Genomic DNA, 20608 nt, shown 5'->3' on the forward strand with positions numbered 1-20608 from the left:
AGGAGATAGACACAAAAAACCCTTCAAAAAATCAATGAATCCAGGAGCTGGTTTTTTTTTTTTTTTTTTTTTTTAAAGATCAACAAAATTGATAAACTGCTAGCAAGACTAATAAAGAAGAGAGAAGAATCAAATAGATGCAATAAAAAATGATAAAGGGGATATCACCACCGACCCCACAGAAATACAAACTACTATCAGAGAATACTATAAACGCCTCTACGCAAATAAACTAGAAAACCTAGAAGAAATGGATAAATTCCTGGACACACACACTCTCCCAAGGCTAAACCAGGAAGAAGTTGAATCCCTGAATAGACCAAAAACAGGCTCGGAAATTGAGGCAATAATTAATAGCCTACCAACCACAAAAAGTCCAGGACCAGACGGATTCACAGCCGAATTCTACCAGAGGTATAAGGAGGAGCTGGTACCATTCTTTCTGAAACTATTCCAATCAATAGAAAAAGAGGGAATCCTCCTTAACTCATTTTATGAGGCCAACATCATCCTGATACCAAAGCCTGGCAGAAACACAACAAAAAAAGAGAATTTTAGACCAATATCCCTGATGAACATCGATGCAAAAATCCTCAACAAAATACTGGCAAACCGAATCCAGCAGCACATCAAAAAGCTTATCCACCATGATCAAGTGAGAACTTCATCCCTGGGATGTAAGGCTGGTTCAACATATGCAAATCAATAAACATAATCCAGCATGTAAACAGAACCAAAGACAAAAACCACATGATTATCTCAATAGATGCAGAAAAGGCCTTCGACAAAATTCAACAGCCTTTCATGCTAAAAACTCCCAATAAATTCGGTATTGATGGAACGTATCTCAAAATAATAAGAGCTATTTATGACAAACCCACAGCCCATATCATACTGAATGGGCAAAAACTGGAAGCATTCCCTTTGAAAACAGGCACAAGACAGGGATGCCCTCTCTCACCACTCCTATTCAACATAGTGTTGGAAGTTCTGGCTAGTGCAATCAGGCGGGAGAAAGAAATAAAGGGTATTCAATTAGGAAAAGAGGAAGTCAAATTGTCCCTCTTTGCAGAAGACATGATTGCATATTTAGAAAACCCCATCGTCTCAGCCCAAAATCTCCTTAAGCTGATAAGCAACTTTAGCAAAGTCTCAGGATACAAAATCAATGTGCAGAAATCACATTCTTATATACCAATAACAGATAAACAGGTGTATAAGCATTCTTATACACCAATAACAGATAAACAGAGAGCCAAATCATGAGTGAACTCCCATTCACAATTGCTTCAAATAGAATAAAATACCTAGGAATCCAAATTACAAGGAATGTGAAGGACCTCTTCAAAGAGAACTACAAACCACTGCTCAATGAAAGAAAAGAGGACACAAACAAATGGAAGAACATTCCATGCTCATGGATAGGAAGAATCAACATCGTGAAAATGGCCATACTGCCCAAGGTAATTTATAGATTCAATGCCATCCCCATTAAACTACCAATGACTTTCTTCACAGAATTGGAAAAAACAACTTTAAAATTCAAATGGAACTAAAAAAAGAGCCCGGATTGCCAAGTCAACCCTTAGCCAAAAGAACAAAGCTGGAGGAATCACGCTACCTGACTTCAAACTATACTACAAGGCCACAGTAACCAAAACAGCATGGTACTGGTACCAAAACAGATATATAGACCAATGGAACAGAACAGAGCCCTCAGAAATAATACCACACATCTACAACCATCTGATATTTGACAAACCTGACCAAAAAAAGAAATGGGAAAAGGGTTCCCTATTTAATAAATGGTTCTAGGAAAAGTGGCTAGCCATATGTAGAAAGTTGAAACTGGATCCCTTCTTTACACCTTATACAAAAATAAATTCAAGATGGATTAGAGACTTAAATGTTAGACCTAAAACCATAAAAACCCTAGAAGAAAACCTAGGCAATACCATTCAGGAGATAGGCATGGGCAAGGACTTCATGTCTAAAACACCAAAAGCAATGGCAACAAAAGCCAAAATTGACAAATGGGATCTAATTAAACTAAAGAGCTTCTGCACAGCAAAAGAAACTACCATCAGAGTAGAACAGGCAATCTACAGAATGGGAGAACATTTTTGCAATCTACTCATCTAACAAAGGGCTAATATCCAGAACCTACAAAGAAGTCAAACAAATTTACAAGAAAAAAACAAACAACCCCATCAAAAAGTGGGCAAAGGATATGAACAGACACTTCTCAAAAGAAGACATTTTTTTGAGACACATGAAAAAGTGCTCATCATCACTAGCCATCAGAGAAATGCAAATTAAAATAACAATGAGATACCATCTCACACCAGGTAGAATGGTGATCATTGAAAAGTCAGGAAACAACAGGTGCTGGAGAGGATGTGGAGAAACAGGAACACTTTTACACTGTTGGTGGGACTGTAAACTAGTTCAACCATTGTGGAAGACAGTGTGGTGATTCCTCAAGGATCTAGAACTAGAAATACCATTTGACCCAGCCATCCCATTACTGGGCATATACCCAAAGGATTATAAATCATGCTGCTATAAAGACACATGCACACATATGTTTATTGCAGCACTGTTCACAATAGCAAAGACTTGGCACACCCAAATGTCCATCAGTGACAGACTGGATTAAGAAAATGTGGCACATATACCCATGGAGTACTATGCAGCCATAAAAAGGATGAGTTCATGTCCTTTGTAGGTACATCGCTGAAGCTGGAAACCATCATTCTCAGCAAACTGTCGCAAGAACAGAAAACCAAACACCTCATGTTCTCACTCATAGGTGGGAACTGAACAATGAGAACACTTGGACACAGGAAGGGGAACATCACACACCGGGGCTTGTTGTGGGGTGGGGGGAGGGGGGAAGGATAGCATTAGGAGATATACCTAATGTAAATGACCAGTTAATGGGTGCAGCACACCAACATGGCACATGTATACATATGTAACAAAACTGCACATTGTGTACATATACCCTAGAACTTAAAGTATAATAAGAAATAAATAAAAAAATAAAAATAAGACAAAAGAAGAAGAGTTGGTTCGTGAGCTGCTCTGCCATTTCGATGTAACAAGATACTTTCTGGAGGAATACAAAATAATAGAAATAACTAGCACTTGACTGGTAGTTCATTGTAAACCAAGCACTCCCATCTGAATGATCTCACTTAATCCTGGCAGCAGCCCTGCCAGGTACTAGGTACTAAGATATCAGTCTTAGACACGTGAAGTCTGAAGTTCAAAGAAGTTGGCAGCTTGTACTGGGCAAGTCCTGAGCTTGAATCCATTTATTCATATTCCAACTCCTGTAATAAAATTGTATTAGCACCACTGAAAAAAAATTTATTGGCATTTGACACATTTTTATTCTAGAAAGCCCTGCAAAATCTCTACTATTTGCAAAGTACCTTGTCGTCGTCTTCTCCTTCTCCTTCTTCTTTTAAAAAAAGGGGCAACATGGCCGAGCGCAGTGGCTCAAGCCTGTAATCCCAGCACTTTGGGAGGCTGAGACGGGCGGATCACAAGGTCAGGAGATTGAGACCATCCTGGCTAACCCGGTGAAACCCTGTCTCTACTAAAAAATATAAAAAACTAGCCGGGCGTGGTGGCAGGCACCTGTAGTCCCACCTACTCGGGAGGCTGAGGCAGGAGAATGGCGTGAACCTGGGAGGCGGAGCTTGCAGTGAGCTGAGATCCGGCCACTGCACTCCAGCCTGGGCGACAGAGCGAGACTCCGCCTCAAAAAAAAAGGGGGCAACAGTGTATATTGACATTTTTAGTTTTAAGCCTGCTTGAAACTGGTCTTTAATGTCTATATAAATTTAATACAAGCTTCCTGATGACATCACCCTCTTGCTGTGGCCTTTGGGAGATAGTGGAGAGTCTCACATCAAATGCATTTTTAGTCTGTGGTTGACAAGCATGTTGAAGCTTTTGCATGCATCACCTCGGTTATTCTTCAAGGACCTTGAAAGATACAAGTCATATAATAATTTCCATTTGACAGATAAAGAAAGTGGTACATAGAGAGGTTGAATTACTTACTAGTGAATGGTGGAGCCAAGATTCCAATCCAGTTCAGCTGACACCAGAGCCTGCCTCAGGAGGATTGCTTGAGCCTAGGAGTTTGAGACCAGCCTGAGCAACATAGTGAGACCCTGTCTGTACAAAAAAATAAAAATTATCTGCGGTGGGTGGCACGAATCTGTGGTCTCAGCTACTCAGGAGGTGGAGGCAGGAGGATTGACCATTGAGTGTTCTGAAACTGGTAGACCAGAAGGCTTCTGGGGCCCCTCTAGTGTCTATGTACACTAGAAAATGCTCAAAGATGATTGTCATCCCCATATATTCAGCTCCTACTATAAATCTCACAACATCTACTAGAGGCATGATGATAACTTAGCCCAGGCAATAGTCATTGCTTCTAGGATGTTATTCTCTAGTCTTATACTCTAGCATGCCCCATCCACACAAATGCAACTTTTTAAAACCAATACTTCACAGCTGGGTGTGGTGGCTCACACCTGTAATCCTAGCTGCTTGGAAGGCTGAGGCGGGAGGATCACTGGAGCCCAGGAGTTTGAGACTAGCCTGGACAACATAGTGAGACCATGTCTCAAAAACTAAAATCAAATCAAGTATGTCTAGAAAATTCTCTGTGTGCTCACTCAACAGAATACAAAGGCCCAATTTCCCATCTTAGTTTTTAGCTCAAATGTTCTATGTCTTCTAACCTTGCTCTAAGCACATTGAATCCACTTTCAGAATTTCTTTGATGCCAGAGTTGCTCTGAATTGCCAAGTGACCTCAGTGGTAAAGGTTTGACAGCAACATTATTTGCTTTAAATTGTCAGCAGGAAATACTTCATCACCAGTTACTCCAATATTTCAAATTGATCTTCAATTTGCTTAAGAAAGTTTGCCTCGGCTGGGCACGGTGGCTCATTCCCATAATCCCAGCACTTTGGGAGGCTGAGGCAGGAGGATTGCTTGAGCCTAGGAGTTTGAGACCAGCCTGAGCAACATAGTGAGACCCTGTCTGTACAAAAAAATAAAAATTATCTGCGGTGGGTGGCACGAATCTGTGGTCTCAGCTACTCAGGAGGTGGAGGCAGGAGGATCACTTGAGCCTAGGAGGTTGAGGTTGCAGTGAGCTGTGATTGCACCACTGCACTCCAGCCTGGGTGACAGAGCAAAATCCTGCCTCAAACAGAAAAGAAAAAAAAGTGTGCATGAGTAGTTTAAACGTTCATAGGAAATGGAGTGGTGTGGGGGATGAAGTGTGTTTCTTCCTCTATTTTCCAATTCCTTCACCTCTTATCCATCAAAGTAAGGATATGATATGATTTGGCTCTGCATCCCCACCCAAATCTCATCTTGTAACTCCCATCATTCCCACGTGTTGTAGGAGGGACCTGGTGGAAGATGACTGAGTCATGGGGGCAGGTCTTTCCATACTGTTCTGGTGATAGTGAACAGGTCTCACAAGATCTGATGGTTTTAAAAATGGGAGTTTCTTTGCACAAGCTCTCTTTTTGCCTGCTGCCATCCACGTAAGATGTGACTTGCTCCACCTTGCCCTTCTGCCATGATGGTGAGGCTTCCCCAGCCACACAGAGTCCTTCCTTTGTAAATTGCCCATTCTCTGCTATGTCTTTATTAGCAGCGTGAAAACGGACAAATACAGGATGTAATTTTCAGACTATTTTAAAGATAACAGCATCTCAGTCATAGAGCTCTTTTAAAATTAACTGTGAATACAAATAATTTTTCAGATGCTACAAACATATTAGTATGTTTGTGGAGAAGTTTGTTGTCATTGTCTAAGGCCCAGGTATAAGCGGGGCTTTGTTGAGATTAAGTCAGCTGATGAAGGCTCTTATTTTTACTTCCATCTTTTTTCACAAGAATGACACTTAGGGACAGTTTCCTTCTTAGGATGCTACGCTGAGAGCATCTCCCAGGAGGGGAGCAAATGTTGTCCCTAGCTGATTCTGTATGGAAGTTCTTGACTTGGTCTGCTTGTGTTCCATTCTGCTACCCAAAGTCAAACCTAAAAATACAAATCTGAAATTATAGCCAGCACCAGGATATAAAAAAAAACCCAAGAACCAATAAAACCATTTCCACTTCTTTGCTAGAAGAGAAAGTCATCCCCAAAGAGAGGATATGGATGCTTAGGTTTCAAAGAAAGGCCAAGAAAGGGTAACCCAGCACAGCAGGGGGAAGGTTTTTTTTGGGGTGGGGGGGTCGGGGGGGGGGTGGAGTGCTGACTTCTCACACTTCTAAGAGGTTGCTAAGCAGGGCATCTTATGAAATGCCCAGCAATGGAAATCAGCCAAGTGTTCCCAGGGAGGGGGCCCTCTCCCTGTCCCGGACTCCCCTGGGAAAATAGATCTTAACAAAGCTCTTGATTATTTTGCCATGTCCATGATGTAGCATTTTTCCTGGAGTTGGAAAACAGCTGAGAACATTGAGCAAGTCCTTTTTGCTCCCAGATAATTCCTTTAGTTTGGTTACCACTTTTTTGAAACTAGGGACTGGCTCCAGCCTGTTCCTTACACGGATGGCACCTCTAATTTGGTTTCAGTTTGATTCATGCCAGGATCTAACTCACTATGGAGCTCAACTAAGAATTTTACAAACACTTTTTGATGCTAAGGATATGTGTCTCACAACCTAGACATCTGGACATAATGTCAAACAAATATTACCCAACACAAAAACCAGTTGGATCTGTTTGTGGTTACTTCAGCCCTGAGCAGTTCCTTCTTTAAAGGTTCTGACCTGATAAAGTAGTTTTGGGCCCCATCAGGCTGCTGACTAGGTGAGATAAAGCGATCCCTGAACCATTTGCTCTTTTTTTTTCAGACCTACACTCTGAAGCTGGATGGCCCAGCCCCTCCCCAGCACAAAAACTTTGCGTGATCCTGTCTGTTGAGATGCTTTGCTGTGGGCCAGATTCTCCACAAAAGCAATGCGGGATTCGGATATGACGCTTGTTTGCTTGGAGATCCAGGTGGTATTTGGAAGCAGCTTGCACAATCGCATCCCTATAGGAACTTACCTCCCATGTGCTTTTGGGAAAGTTTCCCACTCAACTTCATCCACCCTGAATATAAGATAGAGGTCACAGTGGTTGATTCACCAGCATTTTCTAACCAAAGTTTCTTTACATGGTTTTCATATTACCCACAATCCTATTACGTCAATTACACTCACTATGCATACAAGAATCATTAAACCTTTTTCATGCAAGATCTCATTTCCTTCTCATAACTGCCCTGTGAGCTGGGTATCACTGTTATTTTAGTGGGAATGGGTAGGGAAACTGAGGAAGAGTATGGTGTGTTAGCTTCCTCAAGAGCACACAGTTTATAAATAACAGAGCCACCACTAACCCAGGTCTGTCTGATCCCCAAATTCATGTTCTTAATTATGGCCCTAGGGTGCCTGTCAAGTCAGGGTTAATGACAGAGAAAACAAACCCAAGTTTTATATAACTGATATGAGTCATGTGACATGAGAGGCTCGCATGAATAGTTCTTATTCATCCCGAGATCCCTCTCTTGGGGTCATCTTTCTCCCTTTCCCAGGATGCTGGAGGGCACAGGACTCCAGCTGGAGGAGGTAACAGAGTGAAGGTGTAGCTTAAAGATGCAGAGCAGTGAGAAGGGAAGGGGAATGTAGAGGGTAGAAGGGTGATTCTTGGGGAAATTCAGGGAGTGAAGGCCTCTGAACTGCATAAAAAGGGTCAAAGACCATCAGCTGAGGGATCATCTTGGAGCAAAGCTGTTGGTGCTGCCAATATGACCAGTGCTTTGACTGTGAGTTCCAGAATGTCCAGCCACCAGCACCCAGACACCTGAGGGGGTTGTGATAGCAGAGTGGCCTGGTGGGCTTCATGGAGGGGGTTTCTCCGTCCTATATTGCCCTGGCCTTAGCAGTCTCGGAGAGGTTTATGCTTTTTGAGGGTAGATTAGACTCCCTAGCTCTATTTCCACCCCTACCCTTCCAACAGAAACTCACAGAAACCTCTCCCACCCTTTCTGCTTTGCCCACACAGCAAAGGACTCCCCAGAAACAGCCCAAGCTTGTTGCCAGTGAGGCTGAAGAGCAGAGCGCAGCAGGGTCTCAGATTACCCAGACTTCTTTCCCTCGTATCCTCATTCTGCCGGACATTTTTAGTGGCTTATAAGTTTTAGCATAAATAGTTAAAACTAGGTTAGCCTTGTCAGAGATGAACAGATGCAGCGTGAGCTGTCATTCAGCCTTGGAGGGCATGTGGGTTTTGTGTTTCTTGCTGATTCATAAACGTTGGTGATGCGCAGGCCCCCATTCCAAGGGTCATATTCCTGTATCTGTTGCACAGGACTGTGAATTTTATCCCCTTTAACCAAGCAGCTACCTGGACCCGAGGCAAGCTGCCACTGCCAGTGTGCCCTGGGGCAGCTGTGAGCTGTAAACCCATGGGTCTGGGTTAATGTTTGCTGATGTTTTTACCTTACCTGATAGGTGGATGGAATTTGCCTAATGATTGTGTTTCCTTGAAAAGTTAATCAATGTCTAAGTGAGCCAGTTACAGACCACCTCAGAAGTACAGTGAGGTTGGACTCCCAGCACTTTCCCCCCAAGGTCATGTCCCTGGGGTCAGAGTGACAGGAAAGTTGCAGTGAGCAACAGATATGACCAGAGGGACCTGGGGGCTCTCTTAGTGGTGGGCTGCTGCACTCCTTATGCAAAGCTCTGGAGTCCAGATGTAAGGGGCACACCCACAAGGCATAATATGGCCTGGTCCACCAGCACTCCCAGCCATAGCCCTGCTTTCTTCGGGCCCCGTTATCACTTTAAATAGGGGACCTCTGTGCCCACGTCATCAGGCCTTTTCATCCTGGGGTTGTCAGCCAGAAGGGACCCCTTCCTTCCTGCAAACATCTCAAGCATGTATGCTGTGCCGGATCTTTACGATACTGAGAGGAAGAAAGCGGATGAGATCCAGCCCTCAAGCTGCTAATAGTTGCGAGAAGAGAGGCGAAAAGGCAGTTGCAATCCAGGGCACTTCAGGGAGCTTCAGCAGGGATCTGGGGGCTGTGGAGAGCAAAGGTGCAGCCCCGAACACAACCTTGGGGATCGGGGAGGCCACTCAGAGGAGAATGATGAAGTCTGAGCAGAACCTGGAAGGGAGATAGGGAGTTACCAGCTTGGTGAGTGTGGTAATCTCCAAAACATCTGCATCCTAATCACTGGAACCTATCAATGTCACCATATGCGGCATACAGAACATTGCAGATGTGACTGAATTAAGGATTTTGAGGTAAGAGTTTGTCCTGGATTATCTGGGCAGCCCTGCATGTATCACCGGGGTCCTTAGAAGGGGGAGGCAGAGGAAGATTTGACCACAGAGGTAGAGAAGGCCTTGTGACCTCACTGCCCCAACACTGTGTCAAGCTAACTCCCCACCACTGTGTAGTTTCCCCAGGCTGAGGTCCCTCTCCACTCCTCCCCACCTCTCCCAAACCTTCACACTCTTCAAGGGCTCCCTTTTCATTAAGAATCCCCCAACTCCCACTGGGCAGAAGCTTATTGAATTGACAACCAGCACAATGCCTAGTCTGAATAATTCCTTTTAAAAAACATATAAATTGGCCAGGTGCAGTGGCTCACACCTGTAATTCTAGCACTTTGGGAAGCCGAGGCGGATGGATAGCTTAAGGCCAGGAGTTCAAGATCAGCTGGCCAACGTGGTGAAACCCCATCTCTACTAAAAATACAAAAAAATTAGCCAGGTGTGGTGGCATACACCTGTAATCTCAGCTACTTGGGAGGCTGAGACATGAGAATTGCTTGAATCCGAGAGGAAGAGGTTGCAGTGAACCGAGACTGTACTACTGCACTCCAGTCTGGGCAACAGAGTGAGACTCTGTCTCAAAAAAAAAAAAAAAAAAAAAACTAACTAATTGCTATTCTTTCACATTCATACTTCCTGTTCCTGTGCAAGATATGGGAGGTGTGGTGAACATTTGTGATTGATTTTGGCTGCCCTGCATCTGAACCCCTTCCTATGTTTGTGAAATTCTGTGCCTCATGCATGGGTGCCCACCTCCCCCTAAAAACCAGAAACTTCCAGATACTCTATTTCCAGCTTCCCTTGCAGCTAGGATGTGGGCATGTGGCTCAGGATTCTGGTCCCAGACTTAGAGTTGACAACTAATGATTAAAAAGACAGGGATTGTAGAGAATCTGCTCAAGTTTCAGTGGCAGCCGGGGCAGAGGCTGCGGCTGTGGTGTGCAGAGTACAGTGCCAGGGTGTGGGTGGTGCAAACCCTGGAGTCCTGGATCTTGCTGTGATGACAATGGGGTTATTCCTTATTCCTGTACTTATTCCTGCAGTGTTACCCAGTGGTGCTTCCTGCTGTACAGCCTCTCATAGTTTCTGCCTTTTTCTGAGCTTAGTTCCTCAACCTTTCAGTTACATATTTACTACTAAATTTCTTTTCATTTCAAGTCAGGTAAAGTTGCTTGCAACTGAGTACTCTATGACAAGTAGATTTCAACTATAGAAGTATAGAAGATACTGAAAAATTGAATATTTAGGATTCAAAGTAAGGCTCAGAATCTGAGCCTTTGAGGCCAGCGGCTGTTCTGCATAGCTTTTGTAGGCCAGCAGAGAGGCTGGCCTGTAGTGAATGCTTGGTAAATGCTTGTTGATTGATTGAGACATGAATGAAGGTGATTTGCTTTTCATGAGCATGAATGAGCATGATCCTCATGGGTCAATCATTTGCACTTCTTCCCATGCTTGTGTTATGTGCATTTCCCAGATCCAGCAAGAGACCCTTCATTTTTGGTTGTTAGAGCGTTGTCCGAGGGCTATTTCAGCCTTTCCTGATTTCCTTTTGGACTTTGACTTATGAGAAAATTGTATCCAGATGATTTAAGTTTTCTCCAGGCCACATTCAAATACCTACTCTTCTTTTAAACTGAGTGATCCCAGGCCCCAGTCAGACCCTGCAAGAGGCTCAAAAATCCAGGAGTCCAGAGAAGCAAGGTCAGCTCATTTCCAGCAAGTTCCTTGGTTAGGCACCTCCCCCTCACCTTGAGTAAGTAAGAGAGGCCATCCCAGTCACTGACTCCCACATCATTCTGCTGGAAACTGGGAGGACTTGAGGGACAGCTGTAGACAGAAGCCATACATGATACCTCCAAGCAGGCCCACAGGGCATTGCCAAACAGGCTGTTTGTTGAGTAAGACCTGGCCATGACCTTTGCCATGGGATAGCCTCTCCCCGTGACATTTATGAGGACCAGAGTCCTTGTGGGAGTTTACCAGCCACACCAGAAGTATACCAAGGACAGCTGATATAACTAATGCTAGAGAACAATAGCCAAAACTGCCCACAGAAGTTCTGTCTGGCCATGTCATTATGAAAGGCCCTCAAGGTTGACTTCATTCGCTTACTAGTGTAGGCTCTTTCTCAGAAAACTCATCTGTGCTGATGTCTGCCTTTCCTGAGTCATGCCAAGGGTGTCCCTGCCTAGCCGAGAATCTATGAACAGTGAACATGAATGAAACAGCTTCTTCTGCCTCCAGAAACCACTGGAGGAGCCATGTGGCTGGGTGATAACTAAAGTGTCTGTCTCCTCTTCTCTTTACTTTTATTGATACAGCCTGGACCCACGCCTTCATCAATCTACTGTCAGGAATAGATTGCGCACTTTCTGTGTCCCAGTGGGTGGCCCCCCAAAATAGAGCAGACAATGCCTGGCCTGCAAGGGTACTGGTTTAGTTCAACAAATATCCATAGAATGCCCACTTAGGCAAAATGGCATAGGATACATTGCCAAAATCAGGGTTGACTCAGCCTGGAGCCATGAAGTGGGTCCAACAGGTCTCTGAACTGAGGCGGGAGGCCCCAGGACCCCAAGGTATGCTGCAAGGCCCTTGATGACAGCATCTTGTGCCTAACACCTGACCACATCTGAGCCACTAGAGACAGTACCTGATAAGGATGCAGATGCCTGGGCCCTGCCTTACAAAGTTCTTGTTCAGTAGGTCTGGGGAAGGCCAGCAATCTTCATTTTAACAAGCACCACTGATGGTTCTGATGCAGGTGGTCCAAGGACCACACCTGGAGAAACTTCCACCTCTAGGGGCAGCTAGGGTAAAAATTTCACCCAAACCTCCTAAGGTCACAATATATTCCCCCCAACAAAGGAAGCAGTAACTTTTGGCCACAGCCCCTAGAGATGGGATTCGCCTGGGGTTTCTACACTGTCTTCTGTCCAAAGACAAAGTGTGCCTTACCCCACAACTGCTTTGTGGTTAAAAGCTTCTATTGAGGGATGGTTTATTTACTTCTAGCCCTGTGAAGCAATATAGCGGAGTTTTTGTTCCCTTTGAATCCCAGAGTGGAGGACTCTGCTTAAGTACTACCCACCTGGGTCTGGTAAAAGCTACCCCAAACCAATGGTCCTGAACAAGTAATATGGTTTGACTGTTCCCCTCCCTACCTCCAAATCTCATCATGAATTGTAGTTCCTATAATCCCCACGTGTTGCAAGAGGGACTTGGTGGGAGGTAATTGAATCATGGGGGTGGTTACCCTCATGTTGTTCTCATGATAGTGAGTGAGTTCTCACAAGATCTGACGGTTTTATAAGGGCTTTTCCCCCTTTTGCTTGGCACTTCTTGCTGTCACCATGTAAAGAAGGACATGTTTGCTTCCCCTTGTGCCATGATTGTAAGTTTCCTGAGGCCTCCCAAGCCATGCAGAACTGAGAGTCAATTAAACCTCTTTCCTTTAGAAATTACCCAGTCTCAGATGTCTCTTTATTAGCAGTGTGAGAATGGGTTAACACAATGAGATAGAACTTAAATCCCCTGCAGGCTTATCAGAGGAGGCTCCATGGAAGACCATGGACCTTGAACAATGTGCAGGTAAGCCTAGACAAAATGCAATGGATCAGGGATTTCAGGCAGGGAAACCAGTGGGAAGGAAGGGGGGCAGGTGGAAGTGGCCCTCAGTTCCTGTGTGGGCTCTGGCAACAGGAAGCACACAGAAGTCTTCCCTGCTGGTAGGGAGAGAAAGGAGCAGTAGAAGGGGTCCTGAGCTGGAAGGACCAGCAGCCACTGCAGACTGCTGATGGAGGCAGTGCCAGGGAGAAAGAGGGCAGTGCCTAATGGTGTCCAGGCCTTGGCATGCAGGATGCAGTCCAGGCACTGGTACCTGGGAGAGTTAAAACTGGGAGAAGGGGAGACAGCAGGGGGTTCTCACAAGGAATTTGGAGCAGAGGCCCAGGCAGGGGGCCATCAAGGTGGAGAGGACTGAACCTGGAAATGGAAGCTTTCCAAGTCACACATTGAAGAGTATCAGCAAGATCTTAAGCCCTGGAACAGTGATGGATGGCATCAGGACAAACTGAGGTCAGTGAGTGTGTTAGCAGCAGAATACCCAGCTCCAAATGGCACAAACTCCATCTGGGATGGAGAATCTAGCAGAAGACCTAGGAAGAATTTGAAGAGGACTCAGAGGTGAATTAGGGATGCTTGTAGCTTTTGTGTGGGCAGTGCATTACCGGGGTGTAGTAGTCCCCATTGAAGGCCCAAGATTCTGCCTCTAAGGCTGTAACTCTGCTGAATCCAGCTCCTGAGAGGCTATCCAGAGCAGGCAGGAGGTCAGCCGTCAGTCTGTGGGCCTGGTTTTAGAGTCAAAGTGAATTTCCAGTGGGGAAGACCAAAGCTAAAGTCCATCCCCCAGAGGATGAGAGAAAAGAAGCCTGCAGCTCAGGCAGCTCAGGGAGTCTGTGGCAGCAAATGAACTCTGGACCTTGAAGTGGGGAGAGTGAGTCCTATTACCTCACCACAGTGCTCAGATCAGCTCAGAAACCAGGTGGGCACACAGCTGTGACAGGTGGGAGATGATTCCATTGGTACCTGGGATACCAGATTCATGCTGGGAAGTAGGATGGATGTGGCGGTTTGCAAAAGGCTTTGTCTTCTAAATTGAGGACACTGGATCACACCCCAAGAGAAAGGGGAGCTCCAATGGAAAAGCCATCTGCACCATGATGCTGCCTGTTACTTGACTGAGCGTTCCTGCTGCCCAGAAGCTCCTATTGTCCTCCCAACTGATGGGATGCTCTTGGACAGTGATGCCAGCTGGAATTAAGATTGGGTTTCCAAGGCCACTGTGACCAGCATGATTAATGTGAGTATCACCAGGTCTTCTCCTCCCTATAGGCCCTGTCAACATGGTTGTCCCCATAGCCCTGAGCCCAGCTTTTCCTGGTTTTCTGCCTCCTTTAGCAATCCCTACTGCTAGGGCTCCAATATGCCTCAGCCAGAAAGCTGTCATCTCTTTCCTGGGAACATTCCTTAAGAAAGAACCATCATGGGGTTGGATGGAACTAAACTTGCAAAGAAGGTGATGTGTAGCCAGGTTGGAGTGTGGAGTGTGGGGTCAAAGATGATGGCATTCTGTGTGGAGATGCAGTGGTAGGAATGGAAGTGAGGAGGAAGAAATGAATTCAGGGGGCAGCGTGACAGAAAACACAGACTTTGGTGACTACGTGTGAGCAGCTGTAAACTGATAAGAAGAAAAGATGTCTCCAGCATGTTTGGGTTAGTGTCATCAACCCATGGGTCCTGCCCACAGCAAGACTTGGCCCAGGCACAACCCCCTGTCTAGCAATGTGGAGATAGATGCCTTCAACAGAAAGGGCTGGAAATCCCACGTGACAGCTGAGCTCTGTTCTGCCTTTGACAGAGTCTGATGCGACATGGAACATCTCAGGGAAGTGCCTTGCTGGCTTCGCCCACCTGGAGCCTCAGGTGAAGTCTCAGGTGGGAGATGTTGATTTGAGAGGCCTGGGTATAAAAGTAATCCCAAGAAATCACACGATGGAATAATTTCTCTGAGGCACAAAGAGGGAGAAAAATAAGAACAGAGCCCCTTAGCAGGGCACTCACAATAAGAAGAATTAGGAAAAGAAAAGGGAACCTGGGGTGACACAAAACTGGGGGAGTCTGTTATCACAAGGTAGACGGCTACCTCCAGTTGGACAAATTTCCATGGACCACCATGCAATTTCTGGAGATGCCACCTTTGATCCCCTCTTCTCCCTTTGCTCCTCCCCCATCTCCACACCCAAAGTGCACATTATTCAGATGTCTATCTGCCCCTAAATCAACTTGACTTCTGTTGTTCCTTGGCAGATTCGAGGACCAGCCTTCATTGGAGTTGGGGTGGAAGCTACACACTTGTATCAAAGGTTGTAATCCCAAGTCTGGTCCTGTTTTCTGCGAACAATATAATTGTAAACACATTGAATGTGCCTGAATGGGATTCACATAACCTATTCAAAGGTTAATATCACAAGACTGATAGTGAGCTGGAAGCTCTGAAATGTATTTGTGCTCAGGGAAGATATTTGCTAATGTTTGGCTTTTATTTCCCCTGGAACTTGTACACGTCAGTGAGGCCTGGAGATAATGAATAACAGCATGGACAATAAATTTTAAAACAAACAAAATAAAAACTCAAAGAACATTAATGTAGACCAGTGCTAGGATATGATGTGTGTTACAAGAGAGCAATGATTACTCCTTGGTAAGCAGATTCTATTATCTGCTTCTTAGGAGCAGTAGGTGGCTGCCTCTTGATTGTATTAGTCCTGGAGTTATAAAAACCTCAATCCTTTGCATTGCAAGAGTGACACATGGGGTGAGTAGGCAGGTAAGAGAAGGAGCAATTGGAGGAAGAGTAATGGGATCTGTGGCAGGGACTGTTGGCTTTCCACTAAAACCCATTCTCTCCTTTTTGCCGGGCAAGAGCTAGGCAGTATTTACCAGCTCCTCTTGCATTTGGGGTGGCCACAAACTGAATTCTGGCCAGTGGAGTGAGGGGCTTCTGAGACAGCAGGCTGCCCCTTCCACACTCCTGTTCCCCTTGCAGTAGCTCAAAGTCCCTGGATGTTGATGGAATCATAGCTGGAAAAAGCCTGGGTCCCTGAGTCACCACACAGCACAGAGCCAGCTGCTGCCCTAGAGCCTCTACGCAAGAAGGTGGTCTAGAAATACACTTCCATATTTCAGCCAGCATGCCTTGGGATCTTTTTTTAATGGTGGTTCAGCCTACCCTAACTAAAGCAGGGCCCACTCAGCACGCCCCACTCAGCGATTCTGGAATGGGAGCAGGGTCCACCGAAACTCCGCTTTTCAGAGAGCTCACACCCTAGGGGAGAAAAGGTGAGGACACCGGAGCTGCCAGTCAAGACCCAGGATGCCAAAATTAGGGCCCCTAAACACAGCAGGGAGGGTGAGTTATCCTCTTGTGAGGTGGGAGGAGGGTCCCCGTGAGCAGGGCTCTTCTTGAGCCACACCTGGGTCATGAGGAGGAGAGATGCTGAGTGTGACATGTCATTCAAAATGGTGTCTGGAAACTTGAGTTTGTTTCTTCAGTGGAGGGCAGCACAGGTTAATCAGACAAACCAGCCATCAGCAGGCTTCCTTTGAGGAGCTTGGTAAGAATGGAAAACCCGGGGCTGACGGGCTTACAGCGCTTACAGAGCAGCACAGTATCAGAGGCCCAAGGCACCAGGAGCTCCTCTGGAAACTGGCAGGAACTGCTGGGGCAAAGCTGAGGTGACGGTACCCCTGGTGATGGGACGGCAGAGACCCTCCATGGTATAGGGAGTGGCGAGACCCCAAGGGACAGTGTGCAAGGACTCTGATGGCAGCAACAGACTCCTCTAGGAGCTGACGAGAAAGGCCTGGAAACCCAAGACTCGCCCCTGAGGTTCATCTCCTACCCTGATCATCTCCTCCAAGATTCTGTGACCTGGGGAAGTCAATAGTACATTTCAACACATGTGAAGTCAGCGTGTGAATGACATTCCAACGCTGCTCGTGGGGTCACCCCTGCAAAGATGAACTCAGTGGAAAGACCTTGCCAAACCGGAAGGAAAACAAGATACTTTTCTCCAAAATACTCGTTCAATAAATATTTACTTAGGCTTTACAAAGACAAATATGACTTGCCCCGCCTGTTAGAGGTATGCATGTCGAGAAAAGGAAGGGGCGATTCAGTAAGAAAAACGCATTCAGGGAAGAGAAAGAAGGAAAACATATAAAAATTCAGGTCATATTAGAATAATGTATATTACAATGAGTTTGACTATATTTCAGAAATTTCCCAAAATATTCCTTTCAAATTTGATTGACATTCTAAACTATTTAGCTTGATATAAATGAGATCTTTGTGCACCCTCAGCAGGAACTGCATCTTAGCTGGTTTTAAATCTCAACAATCACTTTCCTGCCTTGGAAAAGGTATGAACCGGCCACTTATGTAGAATCCAGGTGGGTTTGAGAGCAGCTTCAGCTGAATGGAGAATGACAGGGAGGCTGAGGAACGGAGGGAGGGAACCCTGGGCTGTCACACCCCGAGGACTTAGGAAGGCTCTTGCTCTTGCTGGAAGGGTTGCAAATCCCTAAACCAAGTAATCCCGTTAAAACATGAAACATCCAGAGTAAAATTAAGTTTAAAATACTATTTGCAAAGTCAAACATGGTCTTACCATAGGATCCAGGCATCACACTCTTTGGTATTTACCGAAATGTGTTGGAAACTTCCATATAAAAACCTGCACACAGGCCGGGCACGGTGGCTCACACGTGTAATCCCAGCACTTTGGGAGGCTGAGGTATGCTGATCACCTGAGGTCGGGAGTTCGAGACCAGCCTGACCAACATGGAGAAACCCTATCTCTGCTAAAAATACAAAATTAACTGGGCGTGGTGGCACATGCCTGTAATACCAGCTACTTGGGAGGCTGAAGCAGGAGAATCACTTGAACCCAGGAGGCAGAGGTTGCGGTGAGCTGAGATTGTGCCATTGCACTCCAGCCTGGGCAACAAGAGTGAAACTCTGTCTCATAAAATAAATAAATAAATAAATAAAAATAAACCTGCACACAGGCCAGGCAGGGTGGCTTACCCTGTAATCCCAGCACTTTGGGAGGTCGAGGCGGGTGGGGTGGATCACGAGGTCGAGAGATCAAGACCATCTTGGCCAAGATGGTGAAACCCCATCTCTACTAAAGATACAAAATTTGCTGGGCGTGGTGGCACGCACCTGTAATCCCAGCTACTCAGGAGGCTGAGACAGGAGAATCGCTTGAACCAGGGAGTCGGAGGTTGTGGTGAGCTGAGATCGCACCACCGCACTCCAGCCTGGCGACAGAGTGAGACTCCGTCTCAACAACAACAAAAAACCTGCACACGAATGTTCATGGTAGCTTTATTCATACTTGCCAAAACCTGGAAGCAACCAAGATGTGCTTCAATAGGTGAACGGGTAAACTGTGGTACATTCAGACAATGCAATATTATTTGGTGATTAAAAAAAAGAAATGAGTTAAAATCTTGAATTTCTTTTTTTTTCTAATGAGCTATGAAGCCACAGAAAGACTTTAAATACATATTGTTAAGTGAAAGAAGCCCACCTGCAAAGCTACAGCTATACATGACTGTATGATATTCTAGAAAAAGCAAAACTATAGAAACAGTGAAAACATCAGTGATTGCCAGGGGTTAAGAGGGAAGGATGAAAAGGTAGAGGACAGAGGATTTTAAGGCCGGTGAAACAATTCCATATCATACCAGAATGGTGGATATGTGAGCTGGGGTTCAGAAAACAATACCCCCAAATGAACGCCTCGGAAGCAAAAGTTTCCCCTGCCCTCCCATCCCTGACCTCATTCTTCCCCGAGGTCAGCCATAGAAATCAGAAGTCCTTTTTCCCAAGGTGGGTCATAGAAACTTTCAAACCCCTTTTCCCCAAAGCCAGTCATAAAACCTAAAAATGTTACTCTAACTTCCACCCCCCGACCACCCTTCCGTGTGCAAATGTGTCATAAGGAAGTCATCTGACCTGCCTTGTTTGGTGGTAGGTCATGAGACCCCCATTCCAGAGAGGGCCCTGCCCCGTACCCAGCAGGAAGCAGTGCTGCCCAGAGAGGCCACGAGGAATCTAGACAGGGCTTGTGGGGGGCCCTACTCCCTCTATGGGGGTTAGATCATTCCCTTTTTTGTCCAATCACATTTCTACATATTTTATTGTGCCTAAGCATAGAAGTGGGCAGTGTCCCCTGCATCTCTGGGTCTTCATTCCGAAGGCTCCCCTGTCATGTAAAACTATGACCAAATAGATGTGTGTGCCTTTTCTCCTATTCGTCTGCCTTTTGTCAGTTAATTTTCAGTGAAACTTCAAAGGATGAAGGGGAAGTTTTCCTTGGCCCCTACATACGTCATTACAAGCCCATAGAGTGTACAATACCAAGAGTGAACCTTAGTGCAAGCCAGGGACATTAGTCAGTAATAATGTTCCATGCTGACGCACAAATGAAAGTTATTTTATTTGTGTGAATAGGAGAGCTGACATGGTCTGTATTGATGCCTCCTGGGCAGGGAGGTGGTGGGCACGGCCCAAGAATTCTGACCTGCCAGCAGCCAGGCAGGTCTGCGTCCTGGAGCTTGACCAATTCAGCTACCCAAGTTCTGGCCATGGGTCTGCAGCCCCCTGGCCTTTGCCTGCATAAGCAGGAAGTGAATGAGAGAGAAGCAGGACTCACACAGGAGGCAGGAGGAAGCCACCGGGAAGCTCACTGGCTCCAGGGGCAACAGATCTGGGATGGGGTCCCAGTTCTCTCCTTCCTCATCCTTGAAATGGGCAACAATAGTACTTACTTCATTAGAGGTTCTTGGAGCACAGTCCCTGGCACACTGAAAAAGTTTAATAAATGTTACCAATTCATTGTTCTTAATATATAATGTCTTCCTCATGGGTTTTTGGGAAGGGATAAATCATAGGTGAGAAAATATATACAAAAACCTGACCGAGGGAAAACCTAGCTTACACGCAAGAAGCAGCAGCCTGGTGAGCACACTGCTATGTTGTATTGTGCACAGTCATGACATAGCCAAGGACTGATATAGGCGCTCCCGTAACCCATGTATGGATTCCTGTTAGGCTGTGTTCACGAAGGTTGCGATTCTAATTTTTTAAAATCTGTGGATAAAACAGCTACCAGAAAATCCCGTTTAGTTTTGCATGCTGTTCTTTGGCTTCGGTGGGCAGCAATCATGTCAGTTGCATTTCCCAAGCTAGAGCTCTGAGGCTTAGTCATCCCCCTCCCTGGCTGGCTTCCATGCTGTCTGCAGTGGGAGCATCTTTTATGAGATGACTGGAGGGGACTTCATAGCTGTGCCGCCTGGGCTGCTGGTACTGCTGGGACTGCAGGAGAGGGATGGTTGCTATTAATCCTCACAACAGGAGGGCCCAGTGGGCTGTCACAGCCCAGGCGGGGAATCACAGGCCTCCCTGGGTGACCAGCTGTCCTGGCTGCTACCAGATTCGGACTCCAGCCGGCTTTCCCTGGGGGCAGAGATGATCTTGATCTCTGGGCAGCTAGGCTTGGTTTCCTTGATATTTGTGGCTCTGCATTGTTGGGGCACAGGATGCAGAGCTGGGGATAGCTGAGCTTAAACTCCTGCTGCTATGGAGGTCTGCCTCCT

Source organism: Macaca fascicularis, chromosome 8 (genome assembly GCF_037993035.2).
Source record: "Macaca fascicularis isolate 582-1 chromosome 8, T2T-MFA8v1.1".
NCBI lineage: Eukaryota > Metazoa > Chordata > Mammalia > Primates > Cercopithecidae > Macaca > Macaca fascicularis.